Raw genomic sequence first — 14,076 nt, 5'->3', positions numbered from 1 at the left:
AAATCAATATTAGAATAATAATTATTTTAATATGCGGGTACTCTGTGTGTCCATGTTTTTATTTGTCGGACTTTGGGTCTGGGGTGCTTCAAGTCAAGTGTTCTCTTGTCGATAAGATGGGACGAAAGGCCGAGGTCTGGTTTCTTTCTGGCTCCTTGGAGTCACGGTAGCCAAGTAAGTACGACGTTGGCTCGCTAACCTGGAGGTCCCATGTTCAATCTCTGCGTTGGCCTAGAAAGTTCATCAGGGTTTCCCGGCGTGGTTCCACCTTGTGAGTGGGGTAGGACACCACGTAGTCGTTCGGATGGGACAACAAACCGAGGTCCCGTATACACAATGGCGTACACATAAAATATCCTTTGGCGGTTGGAATTCGATATAAAAATAGGTCGTCTTTGCGCCGCTGCCCGGGCAAAAATTTCCCTCACAGCACACTGTATGGCGTATGTCCGTCTTCATTAGCCCGGTGCGGAGAATACTAAAAGGATCCTATATGCCATATACAGTTTGTAAATTTGTATTGCGGTTGGGTGCATACATTTAACGAAGCATCCACGTTTTATACTCTTCAAAAAAAGTAAGGGATATTCAGAAACAATACAAAACTGCGGAAATGCACTGCTGTTGTTATTAGTGCCTACACATGAATATAAACAGTTCATATGGGTGGCTTATCTGACGGTCCCATTTCACTTGCAAAGAGATACACTGTCAAAAGTGAAAATGGACGTTTTTTATCTTTGTCTTAACAATGATTAATTGCTCCACCAATCCTCAGACATTTAGCAATTCGTCGTGGCATACTCCTAATCAACCGTCAATCACGATTTGGGGCAATCCGACCTACTCCTCTTGCAGTGCCACGGCTAATTCTTGACGTTGACGTCAAGCAAAGACACGCTAAACAGTAAATCTTGTGCAAGAACCGATAGGAAAGAAAACATGGATAGGATAAACCAGCACGCGGCAATCATTCTCAACCCTCTCTTGAAGTGTCAAATTTGACAATGAAACCCTCCCACGTGTATGGCGCTATTGCGTGTCACACATGCAGCTCGGTGGTTCGGTTGGGGCGATGAGTTCTTCATCTGTGAACGTAGTCTCAAAGCATGTCATTTCAAAATACATAGCCGTTCGAGAGTGTCTGTCAGGTTCGTTTATCTCATCATATTTGTAAACCTCGTCTAAAGAACTTTGGTCTATTGCGTCTTTGTGATAGATAATAAACTAACTCATAAACAGTTTAAAGTCGCTCGACAAGGATTGATAACTATGTTTATCTTATTGTGTTTACCAAACAGAAAGTAATATGACATATTGCTTCCGTGTGATATAAGTAATTCATGATGTGATGCGTCAAGGATAAGTACCGATATTACAAAACGAAAGTAATATGACGTATTGCTTCCGTCTGATATAACATAAACGCGACAACATTATACTGGGACACAGTCGGGGTGCTATTTTAAGGAAATTTTCTTATAGGACGTCTCTAGCATCCATTACGCGTATATCTGCGGAAACTCAGCGAGGTCACTGCCAGAACATAGAAACTGGTAAACAAGATTGTGCGGGAGCCTATGGTCCATACCTGTATATTAATTCAAACCTGTATATTAATTCATACCGATGACTAATGCAACTGAAGAATAATATAGTGTTGTACAAAACAATGAATCAAAACTCAAGTTTCAAAATTTCAAAAAAATATGAATTTGGTACAATGATTGAGATCTCGTCAGTGATACCTGGCATTTTGCTCAAATTGAAACTTTTTATATTTCTCAGAGCACGGACATGTTTTAATCCATATTCAATTAGTACAAATTCGCGGTATTCAATTAACAGAAAAGTGAAATATGTGTTTTTTTTTAGATTTCGGGCACTTTATTTACCAACTAGATGATATTTTACCAAGCAGAATGGCTCCATACAAAATGTTTAAATCCATAGTCAATGCAGTACAAATTCGCGGTATTCAATAAAAAGAATAGTAAAATGAGTGTTTTATTAGACTTCGGGCACCAGATTATAAAATATTGTTTTTTCACCACTTTACGCGTATGCCCGAAAAGTCAGATTGCCCAAAAGTTATTGGGCAGCTACCCCCGACCCCCCGGACATTTTATAAAATTGGAAATATTTCAATGTTTGAAACACTTCAAACATCAGAGCTATCATTGGAAAAAACCCAGTTATGACATAATTCTCAGCTATTAATTATTATGTTATTGCAACATATTAAAAGATCACCACAAAGGATTAGCACTCCTTGAAATAAAAGATTTACATTCAAAAATCTACACCCACAGACAAGATACAGCCACATTTTGCAAGAGATGGATAGAGAAATAGTTAAAAAAAAAATAAACACGATTTTTTGTACAATCAGGGGACATAATCTAAGAGGTTATGGTCTGAAAGGGACTGAAATCTTTGGGATAAAAAGATATATTACAAGTTTCATCAAATCAAAAGAAAATTGTGACCTCTAGAGGGTCCACAACCTTGATATACCATATATTAATGCTATTTGCATACGAGGGGCCTGCCTTCAACTAGAGAACAGAGTACCGCTCCCGTCTACTGACCTTGGCCTTGTATATTGATCGTGTAATTCATTAATTTCCGTCATTGTCTATACTTTTTTCCGTATGCGTTGTAGTTTCCATAGAAGGTATATATTCCATCATGCAGAGTCCCAATACATTTGCCTATAATGCAAAATGGAAAAGTGTATAATGTGCAAACTAACTGATACATGACTCTCTTATATTGTATTTTGTGTTATTGAAATGTGTATTCTGTATTTTAACACCCGTGACCTTGGTATTGTGGAGCAATGGCAATAATAGAACTAAAATAAGTATTTTGAACTGTTGACATGTGCATTTTGCGACCGTAAACATTGAAATACTAATGGCAACGTTATTCTTCCATACATTTATGGAAGAATAACGTTGCCATTACTCTTGTCTGAACTTTAACATGTTGAAAATTACTCTTGTCTGAACTTTAACATGTTGAAAATCTATGTCACCAATAGCAATACTTGATTTAGTCTCTATCATCCAGAAAAATATTCTACGAATATTAGTCACGATCAGTCTCGATGCGTTGTCAACATTTGGGAATAATAGGTCATTGGCTAGATTATCCGATCTTTAACATTATCATAAACAATTATTACAGTCTATGGGAGGTAACTAGTCCTAAAACAAGATGTTGACGCCCATGAAATTAATTTTATTGTAAAATTTCTTTCTTCATGGGCCATATCTATCGTTTATTTTTTAAAAATTAATCCTAATTCGTCGTCACGATTTATGTTTTTTTATATTAGTGCAAGAATTATGGGATTTATTGCGCGAAGGGGCGCAACTCTTACTTGACTTGTCCAAAGTTACTGGATAACTAACCACATTAACAACCAATCTCGGTTACGCATGGGCAATATAACTTTTCGTCAAATATTGACAATGGTCCAAAACCCTCCGTACGTTGAAGACTAGGATTTTGTGGGAGCACCGAGACCATCTTTGATTCTAACAGGAGCCACAAAATTTTCCGGCTCTGACAAGGACAGCACCTTATCTTTGGGATGGCAGGAGACACCCAGGTTCCATCAACACTGGCGTGGTCGTAGAAGACACACCGTCGCCATTTTCCGACGTGGTTTCCCCTTGTCAGTGATGCAGGACGGAGGGCCTGACAAGGACACCTGTCTAGTCCCTCGGATGAGACGAAAAACCGAGGTCCCGTGTAAACATTGGAATGCACGTAAAAGATCCCTTGGCAGTTGGAATTCGATATAAGAGTAGGCGATAGTGCCGCTGCCCGGGCAAAATTTCCCTCATAGCACACTGTATGGCGTATGCCCGTCATCATTAGCCCAGTATAGGAGCAGAACAATAGGACGTTAAACCCCATTTCATTTCATTTCACACCGCCGCCTCATAGCACGCTGTATCGTGTGTATCCGTCCTCATTACACCAGTTTGTGTAGAAAAGTAGGAATTTAAACCCCTTTGGTTTCATTCTGAAATGGCAGATAGAAATTGCGCATGTTCCAATTGAACTTGACTAAAAAAAATAAATAAAATACGGATAGTTTTCGTGACATGGTTTTACATTGTATGCAGATGTAACGAAAATGAAATAAAAGGGGGTTTAGCGTCCTACTGTTCTGCTCCGACTGGGCTAATGAAGACGGGTATACGACATACAGTGTGCTTCGAGTGAAATTGTGCCCGGACAGCGAAACTAAGGGCTACTCAATTATATCCAATTCTTACTGCCAAGGATCTTGTACGTGCACGCCAGTGTGTACACGGGCCCTCGGTTGTTCAGTTTAAAGTCGCTCGACAATGATTGACAACTTTGTTTATCTTATCCTGTTTACGAAACTGAGAAGTAATATGACATATTGCTTACGTGTGATATAACATAAACGCGACTACATTATACTGGGACACAGTGGTATGTAGATAATTTATCAACTATGGGGTCACTCCAAAGCGTGATCACTAAAAAATGTCGCCCCGTTCGTCAAGCAATTTTTGTGCGTGTAATCCATTAATAGTCTGTGATGATGATGAGTTAGTTGTATTTACGTCCGCTTCCACCGAGGTGATATCGCAGTAACAATAGCCCGCATTTATTGCAGTTACTTTCATTGCTTACGTGGACCGCGGACACGATTCCCCATCTTCGATGACAATTAAAGATATAGGGCATCGAAAAACCTTTGCCGGACAATTTAAAATCTTTTTAATGGGCAATATTAAAAGTTTGTCATTACTCGTTATTCGATCAGATCAAGATTGTTTGTTTATTTTGATGCCCTTGAGACAATGCCCATTGAATAGGGCATAAACACCGTAACATGAACATTTCACAATCTTGAAAAGCTGCGAAATTCATCAGGTGGAATTTACGAATAGAAATGGTCAGCAATTTGTTCTCTACCATATCAATCCGAGGGAGAGTAGGTTTATATCCGACATATATACAACGCCATTTCACCCTTAAATTTAATGGGCTCTTCCATTAAAAGGCAACAACGATTGGATAATTGCTCGATAGTTTCCGCCAAATAGCGAAAATTACCGAAGTAATCACGTGCATGTTTTTGTTTATACGTCGCCATTTTGGACTATTGAATTGAAAGCAAAAACAAAATGGATAGTAATACGAAGTCAGACGAATAATCAATCCTTTTTAGCCAACATATTGACGATGGAATAGATGTGAATGCAAATATCGACGAGGATCTATCCAAAGCCTGCAGAAAATTTGGACCAAAAGGCATTCTTTTCCAAGAATTCTGACAGTGAACCATGATTGAAGGTTTTCGGTATGTTCAGAGAAGGATTTGACCGACTGTTTTAAGAGGACTGTACCCAAAAATACTTTACAAAGGAACTCTTGGGCGATAAATACTTTCAAGTCTTGTAGTGTGTGGAGAAATAATCGCAATGTGGACGAAAAGAAAATTCTGAAAGATATCTTAGACATGGATAATCGATCTAAATACATGTATGTCGATAAGTACGCCGTCTATTTCGGTCCTGAATGTTAGAAACTGTACCATAACAAATTTTAATTGTCAAAAAAATAAAAATTTATTTCTGTGGTTTTTTTTGTATTATCTCGATCATCTACGTCATCAGCGGTTGATATGAGTCGAATATATTGACCTGAGATGACGTCATTAGCGGTTGATATGAAATATCAACCTGTCATGACGTCATCAGCGGTTGATATGAACGAATATATCAACCTATGATGATGTCATGACAGGTTGTTATGAGATATAACTGCTATGGACATCAAAGTAAAAACTACCGCCAGTTGTATATGGTTGCATTAAAAATTGAATTTTGTTTGAGTCGGATAATTATAATGTGAGATAACATATCATAAACATTCTTTCAGATTGTGAAGTCTATTGCGCAATGTAATGCGTCAAGGACTAATACCGATATACAAAACGAAAGTTCCATGGCAACGTGGGGGATCACGGTGGCTATGTAAGACGCTGGCTCGCTAGCCTGGAGGTCGGGTGTTCGATCCCTGCATTGGCCGAGAAAGTTCATCCAGATTTTCCGGCGTGGTTTCCTCTTGTCAGTGATGCAGGATGGAGGGCCTTACAAGGACAGTTGTCTAGTCGTTCGGATGGGACGAAAAACCGAGGTCCTGTGTACACGTTGGCGTGCACGTAAAAGATCCATTGGCAGTTGGAATTCGATATAAGAGTGGGCCGTAGTGCCGCTGTCCGGGCACATTTCCCTCATAGCACACTGTATGGCGTATGCCCGTCTTTATTTGCCCAGGTTAGAAGCCGAACAGTAGGACGTTAAACCTCAATTCATTTCATTTCCGGTGGGTTGGATGGCTGAATGGTTAGCGTGCGCGCGCTGTATCATAAAGTCTGTCATTGAGTCGACTGGCGTGGTTTCGAATCCCCGGTTGTACGTGGCAAGGAGTAGGGTCGCCTGTCCAACCTCGTGGGTTTTCTCCGGGACCTCCGGTTTCCTCCCACTGCTAAAGACCCCTACGCGCAAGCGAATTATGTAAATAAAATTAAACCATATGTTAGTCCCGAAATGACCTAGTTTGTGTCGAGTGGACGTTAAACCCCATTTCTCTCTCTCATTTCATTTCCATGGCAACGTGATGGATAGATATGTATGAGCTTGATCCTCGTGATGGATTATATTACATATGCCAACCCAAGCCCTTGAATTACAGGTAAACACGGCGAAGAGACAAATCATAAAACAAATTTTGTGATATTTTCTAGAATCGTGTTGTAACTTCTTACTTACCCTAAATTACTAAGTTCGCACTTGTAGACTTTTCAAAATAGCTTTATCGGGTCGTCATGAGTAGTTTCTTATAAATAATCAACATAGAGAGAGAGGAATGGGGTTTAACGTCCACTCAACACAAACATATGGTTTAATTTCATTTCAATAATTCGCTTGCGCGTAGGGGTCTTTAGCAGTGGGAGGAAACCGGAGGACCCGGAGAAAACCCACGAGGTTGGACATAATCAACATATAGAATAACATTGATAGTGTTTGATTCAAGAAAACAATACCTCTGATTAACTACAACCACGAAGCGAGAAAAAGAGGGAGAGAGATGGGGTTTAACATCTACTCGACACAAACCAAGTCATTTCGAGATTAACATAATGTTCAATTGTATTTCAATAATCGATTGTTTTTAGCAGCAGAGGGACATGCGACCCTACACCTTGTCATGTACAAGCAGGGAATCCAAACCACTCCACTTAACTCAATGACAAACCGGTTGGACGTGGCCTGTCATAAAACTCCATTTCATTCATTCATTCATTAATTCATTCTATTTTACAGTGGCAGTAGGAAATCTTTCCATTGGTTTGTAGACTTTACTTCTGTTTGTTGCTGCTCCAATAGCTATTGTTAAGATGGTCATAAGTGGTGTACAAATGGTTATAGCCTGTCGGAACATCGCTGCCATTGATATCACGGAACGAGAGAAGGAAGCACGAGAAGAAAGGAACAGATATAAGGGAGAATAGTGAGAAAGTATAAATGAAGCGTTAGAGCAGAGACAATCCGCGTTTTTATGGAAAGAGTATCAATATTTGGCTTGTATTATAGCCTCTATCGCGTTCACAAGATTTTTAGCAAAAGGGGGAGGGGGTAACTCTCGTACGAACGTTGTCGGAACGCTGAATATCGATAGGGTTCGTCCTCTCATGACCCAAATGCAGGGGCGGATTGGGGCCGGAAACCGGCCCGGGCTCCCGTGTCGGAGCGGCCCCTTTTACTGACCGCGGAGCCCCGACGGGTGGTCCGGGGGCTTTCCGCCGGGAACATTTTGAAAAAAGAACCCCAAATATGCGATTTGGTGGCATATCTGATTATAATCTCTGTCAAATAGTATATCTCATAAATCGATTAATTTAGGCCAAAACCCCGACCTGCAAGTAACTTACAACCATCAACCTGTGAAATCATCATATCGTCATATTATGCAGGATTCCGAATTCCGGCGCACACCCAGCACACCCGGCCCAGAAAGTCTATTATACCAGCCCATTCCAGACTCCAGTGATGGCGTGGCGGTCCGTTAAAGCCACCGGCCACATACAACATGATCATCATCGCTCCATGGCCAGTCAAATATCCCCCCCCCCCCTCCCCATATAATGTTCAGCAGAAAAAGGTTTTTTAGACGAATTGGACAAAATTATTTTTTTCAGTTTTTTGTCCGACCGGCCCTTCGGGCGATCGCCCGATGGCCCAATCCGACCCTGCCCAAATGCCTCACATTCAGTGTCGCATGTGTGTCTAGTGAAAAGGGATCGGTTAGGTATTTATTTGATTCTTTATTTGCAAATGGAACCTGTTTATGACATCCAAGAATTGATACGTCGTGTCGTTTCCTCCTTTTATTCGCCATCTTTATTAAACACCCTGTTGGCCATCAACCCAACTGTTGTCATGATTTGCTTCCTTGTTTATTTAACATATTTTTCCATTTCACTTATTATTATGAGGACTACGTAGGTCTTTTGATTACTGCATTATATGTATATCATTTTACTTAAAAAATATCCTTGGTTTAGATTACTGCGGTTACTATGGATGCTATAGCTTGAGCTCCGTTAACTAAGCTTTCTATATTTCTTCCCAAGTTACCCTTGTCGGTTTTGGCCTTATTGAACTAAAATATAATAGTAAAATAAAAAATAAGAAAATGGTTGGATATTTTGATCATCTGCATTATACGTGTGGGGGAGATAGAGTGAAATGGGGTTTAACGTCCACTCGACACATACTAGGTCATTTCGGAACTAATATATGGTTCAATGGCATTCCAATAATTCGCTAGCGCGTAGGGTTTTTTTTAGCAGTGGGAGGAAACCGGAGGACCAGGAGAAAACCGACGAGGTTGAACAGGCGACCCTACTCCTTATCGCGTACAATCGTAACCACGCCACTTGACTCAGAGCTTTTGATCAAACGTGCACACGTTAACCATTCGCGCGGCCACCCAGCCCCCGCGCTTTATACATATAGGGGAGAGCGGGGTAAGTTGTGCCACTTGCCATAAAAACTGCTGTGGATTTCAAAGTATCCACAATTTGCTGGTTCATAGTTAAATGACTTGTTCATCATTAACAACCATATCCTGTCAAATTACTCTGCCGTAATAAAATGGTTGAGTTCCAAAACAATTGTGGGTAAATTGACTTTACACCAATAACTATTGGACTATTTAATAGATGGCGCCACCATATGTCCATCTTTAATCATACAGGCTGGAAAGTGGGTGACTCAACTTACCCCTTCTCCCTTAGTGATCGAGTGTATTTCTATAAAGTACCTATACTCCCCTTTGATGAATCAAGTCGTCTGTAATAATATCAATATTACCTATTTCAAGCCTAGTGCGAAATCTTAACAGCCTATCGACAATCTATATGTTAGATACCGCTGGTCGAACGGGACTCCATGGAAAATTGGACGAGGTCCCGGTTATCCTGACGCGGCACCTGTACTATACAGAGTAAAATCACAACATACATGATGGAGAAAAACAAAATGCTAGGTGGCTAACTAAAAAATGTTTGTTGGGTAACTTAAAGGCTCAATACCACTCTTGTTGTAACTGAATAATATGTCCCAATCTTTATTCTGGTCAACAAATTGTACTATTTTAGAATATTTCAATTAATTGATGATACAAATTTCATCTTAACACGCCTTATTTAAAAATTTTGAAAAATTCAAAATAATGGTTAAAAACGTCTAACGTAAACCTTTTCAAATGAAACTTCGATTTAAAAATATTTTCGAACCCTCTAAACAAGTAAAATAGGATGTAATGGATAATTTACACAACAGGTAGGACACTTAAACATCTAGTACTTAGATAGAGATATTATTTATTTTCTGGAGCTTTCAAGCCAGCAAGAGTGTTATTGTCCCTTTAATAAACAGAGTAATTCAGTTGTATGTACCTGATCACTTTCCTTATCTCCATATCGACACCAAATAGCAAAATGTTCACAACTATTCTCGAACAGATCATAATCACCTTCACCCAGCTTGGATAGAGCCCTCTCTACTACTTCCTTTATTGGTAACGGACTACAAAAATGTTGTGGAAAAGACACTTTTTAAACAAAACAAAATCAATAATAAAATAAGAATTATTTTAATATTCTTTGTGACCATATTTTCATTTATCGGACGTTGTGTCTGTGGTGCCGTCAAGTCAAGTGAACTATCATGTCGCTCAGATGGGACGAAAAACCGAGGTCTGGTTTCCTCCCGGTTCTACGGATCCTACATGCAAAGTTTTTTTAACTTTGTATTGCGCTTGCATATATATATGTTATAAGAATCATGCAAGATTTATATTATGTTTGTGTGTGTGTGTGTGTGTGTGTGTGAGAGAGAGAGAGAGAGCGCGAGAGAGAGATGGGGTTTAACGTCCACTCGACACAAACTAGGTCATTTCGGGACAAACACATGGTTCAATTTTATTGCGCGAAGGGGTCTTACCAGTGAGAGGGACCCGGAGAAAACCCACAAGGTTTAACAGGCGACCCTACTCCTTGTCACGTACAACCGGGGAATCTAAACCTCACCACAGACCGTGTGATACAGCGCGCGCACGTGCTAACCATTCGGCCATCCAATCCCCTTATGTTTTTGTAATGCTTGAAGTAAGACACTGGTTAGAGTTTTGACAATGTGAATATAGAAATTTTATGAATATAAATTTTTTGCCCCTGTGAGAAAACGTCGTACCGTCTTTTAATATCTGTATTTACTGTGGTGATTTTAGAGCCCTTGGCTTCCTTCCACATGTTTTCCCTTTTAACCATAGTATCCGAGTTATCATCCCCAGCTAAATAGACTATTTCATCATTACCTGAAAATAAAAATAACCCAACACTATTTTCATGTAGAATTGCAAAATCATGCACAAGTGTTAGTTTTGTAATGGAGAGCCGATTTAAACGTGTTTTTGGATTTTAATCGCAAAATTCTACTTGAAAATAATGTTGGATTATTATACATTTGTGTCAGACGCGGTGAACAAAGAATAATTGCGGTGAAAATTGCGAACTCCAATATAGCCTTTGAACAGAGATGGGGTAGAATGGTATTTTTAATAGGAACGGTTAGAGGACTTCGTACCTTTCTGCACAAGGAGTACTACCTACTCTACTTCGAGAATAGATCTCTGCCCTAAATGGCCGCCATATTCAACAATTATGTTCGGCGAAATAGGCTAGAAGTCTCAATCGAATGGCAATATCTAGCGTCTGGTCATTCCAGTCTACAAAGATGTTATACACAACAAGACTAAATACACTTTTTTAATTGTATTAAATGAAATCAGAATATATACTTCTCAACAGTCATTCGGATGGGAAGAAAATTCGAGGTTCCGTGTACACATTGTCGTGTACGTACAAGAACACTAATTGGCAGTTGGTATTCGATATGCCGCTGCCTGGGCAAAATATCCCTCATAGCACACTGTATTGAGTATGCCTGTCTTCAATGGTCTAGTCGAAGCAGAACAGTAGGACGTTAAACCTCGTTTCATTTTACTTTAGCTCTGCCTCTTACACAATGAAACCCTGCCCAATAAGAATCACAATATTATTTCATTCATAGCGAACTTCGTTATTTTTAAACCACATTGAATGTAATTGCTAGTAGAAAATTAATTTCGCTTACCTACATAGATACCATAACATTTATAACCTGGTCTTTGAAAGAAAACTATATCCCCCTCTGTAATAATGGTTGTATTAACAAGTTTGCTTCCCCTCGATCCCATTTTGTAATATTGGTCAAGTCTAGCTCTCAACCCGCCGTGCGTGCTACTACTATTGAGAATTATGACACTCTCCTTTACCCGGGCACTGCTTCATTTCAATATCTCAAGAGCTGTCAAATATGCAGTTTTCATTTTTTTGTTTTGTTTTGTATGCATATAAGAAGTGTTTCACGGTTAATTTTAGGGGATTTCCCTGCTATGTTTCCAAGATATATAAATATTGACTTGTGTATCTTTTAAAATAGCTAAGTTTCTAACTCAATATCACCCAAAGTCTTCCGCATTGAAAACACGAATTATTTGTCAATTTAAATCAACATTGATGTTGTTATCTTACCGGGATAAGATGGGCTTCTGATATCCAATATTTAAGACAAAATAAACACTTTACCATTGGTACACGAATCATGTACCATAATGCCTTTCAATGCCATTTGTAACAAGGGATTCGAAGATCGAGGCTAGAGATATTCCACAAGTAATGTCAAAGGGTGATGTCATATTGTTACCTGGAGAGCGTGCGCAATACTATCTTTGTAGACTGGAATAACCAGACGCTAGATATTAATAAAATAAAACCAAGTACGAACAATCCAAACCATTAGACAAAATTCGAAGTCCTAAAAAACGGTATAGGCAAAATAGTGTAATAAGGCAAAATAGTGTAATCAGCATATGGACTGTTCACAGTGTACAAAATACACGACAAACAGTGGTAACAGGTGTCCGGAAGAGTAAGCTTACCCTGCATGGCGCCACCCCGCCATAGCTGCATCCAAACTATTAGGCGAAATCTCGGTAAAATAGCGTGATTGGCCAATAGACTATCGGTATGCAAAATGCACGTGGTGAACAGTGTTAACGATGTAGTAGACAGACATTATCAGGGAGATTGTATACCCGTGAATTAAATATATCTAGAATAATAGCCGAGAGAGACATGTTATATTTACCAATCAAGTCAATATGACACCCATAAAACTTTTTAAAGGTTTTAATAAGTTTAGTTCGCAAGTATCCCTGTAGTTGAAGCTTAGATGACAAATGCCTCGATCTACTTCAAAAATCATAATAAAATGAACAAGCTCTCGCGTAACAAATTAGTTGAGACACAAACACTCCATAAGCTGGTGATATTGGAATGTTACTACTAATAAATGGAAAGTTAACAATTGGAAAGTCAAAGTCATCACGTTTCGATTGAGACTTCTAGCGTATTTCGCCGAACATAACTGATTTGTAATTAGAGCAAAGACAGAAAACTATTGAATGTAAATCAGTTTATATACATTCATATTACATTATTATATGTGTTGTGACCCATTTGTGTCAATTTCTAGGTTCCAAATATTAGCTCCTTTAAGATGATGGCTGATTAATATCTATATGCATCTAAAGATATAATAAAAGTTTAAAATCCTCCAATCTCGGTTACCAAGAAAAGCTACAATCGCGTCTTCTGTCGACCTCCATCGATCAGCCATCACCATGTCTTGTCCCCGGGTAATGTTTATGAATAGTTGCTGTTGATGGCCTTCCAGAAAGCGAGAGCTCGTCAAGGCTCTTTATGCCACGCGTATATTCCTCAGCCCATTTCTGTGCTGTGAAAAAAGTAGGGGCATCATCCCCTAAAGTGGAGACCATGTTGGCATGTATCGGCGTCGGGGTAAGTCCTTTTCAGTTGATGACTGCCCTATAGCCAGTCTTGTCCATTTCTGGCGATTTCAACGGGTCGGTTCACAAGATAGTCTGGCACAAAGACAAAAATAAAACTACATTTGCCGTTTGTATGTATGTGATTCATTCAATGACTGTACATGTAGATGGCAAATGTTTGTTTCTAGCTATCATTTTCAGGCTTACCGAAATCTGTTTTACCGTAATTAACTATTGCGTCAGTTCACGGGCGTACGCTACCCTGACGTAGCTTAAGGAAGTCTCGCCCCTATTTCAGCACATGGTTCAATTTCGATCAGAAGCTGCGATAGCTAAGAGAACATCGCCAAAAACGTTGACATATTCTAATATGTTTGATTTTAGTTTCAAATGGATCCATTAAATTCAACCTTGCAAACTTATTGTGTTTAATAATACCTGTTATGTCCTTGAAATAAGATAGTGTTATTTTGACAAATTAAAGATACCCAGCTCAAGGCAAGGATTATCGGTTAAATTAATCAAGTAGTGATTTGGGTCATCAATTCATAGATA

At 39.2% G+C, this 14,076-nt stretch overlaps 1 long non-coding RNA gene across 1 annotated transcript; it reads right to left on the bottom strand.

Annotated features, from left to right (window-relative positions):
* Nucleotides 1–10,042: 10,042 nt before the first annotated feature.
* Nucleotides 10,043–11,884, bottom strand: LOC130013070 (uncharacterized). The gene is made up of 3 exons (XR_008788371.1): nucleotides 11,763–11,884; nucleotides 10,821–10,944; nucleotides 10,043–10,154 (listed from the first exon to the last, which is right to left on the bottom strand). It is a non-coding gene; the product is annotated as an uncharacterized LOC130013070 (long non-coding RNA).
* Between the last annotated feature and the right edge of the window lie 2,192 nt (nucleotides 11,885–14,076).

This window comes from Patella vulgata, chromosome 6, assembly GCF_932274485.2.
Source record: "Patella vulgata chromosome 6, xgPatVulg1.2, whole genome shotgun sequence".
Classification (NCBI taxonomy): domain Eukaryota; kingdom Metazoa; phylum Mollusca; class Gastropoda; family Patellidae; genus Patella; species Patella vulgata.
This window is presented reverse-complemented; position numbering and strand designations above follow the sequence as displayed.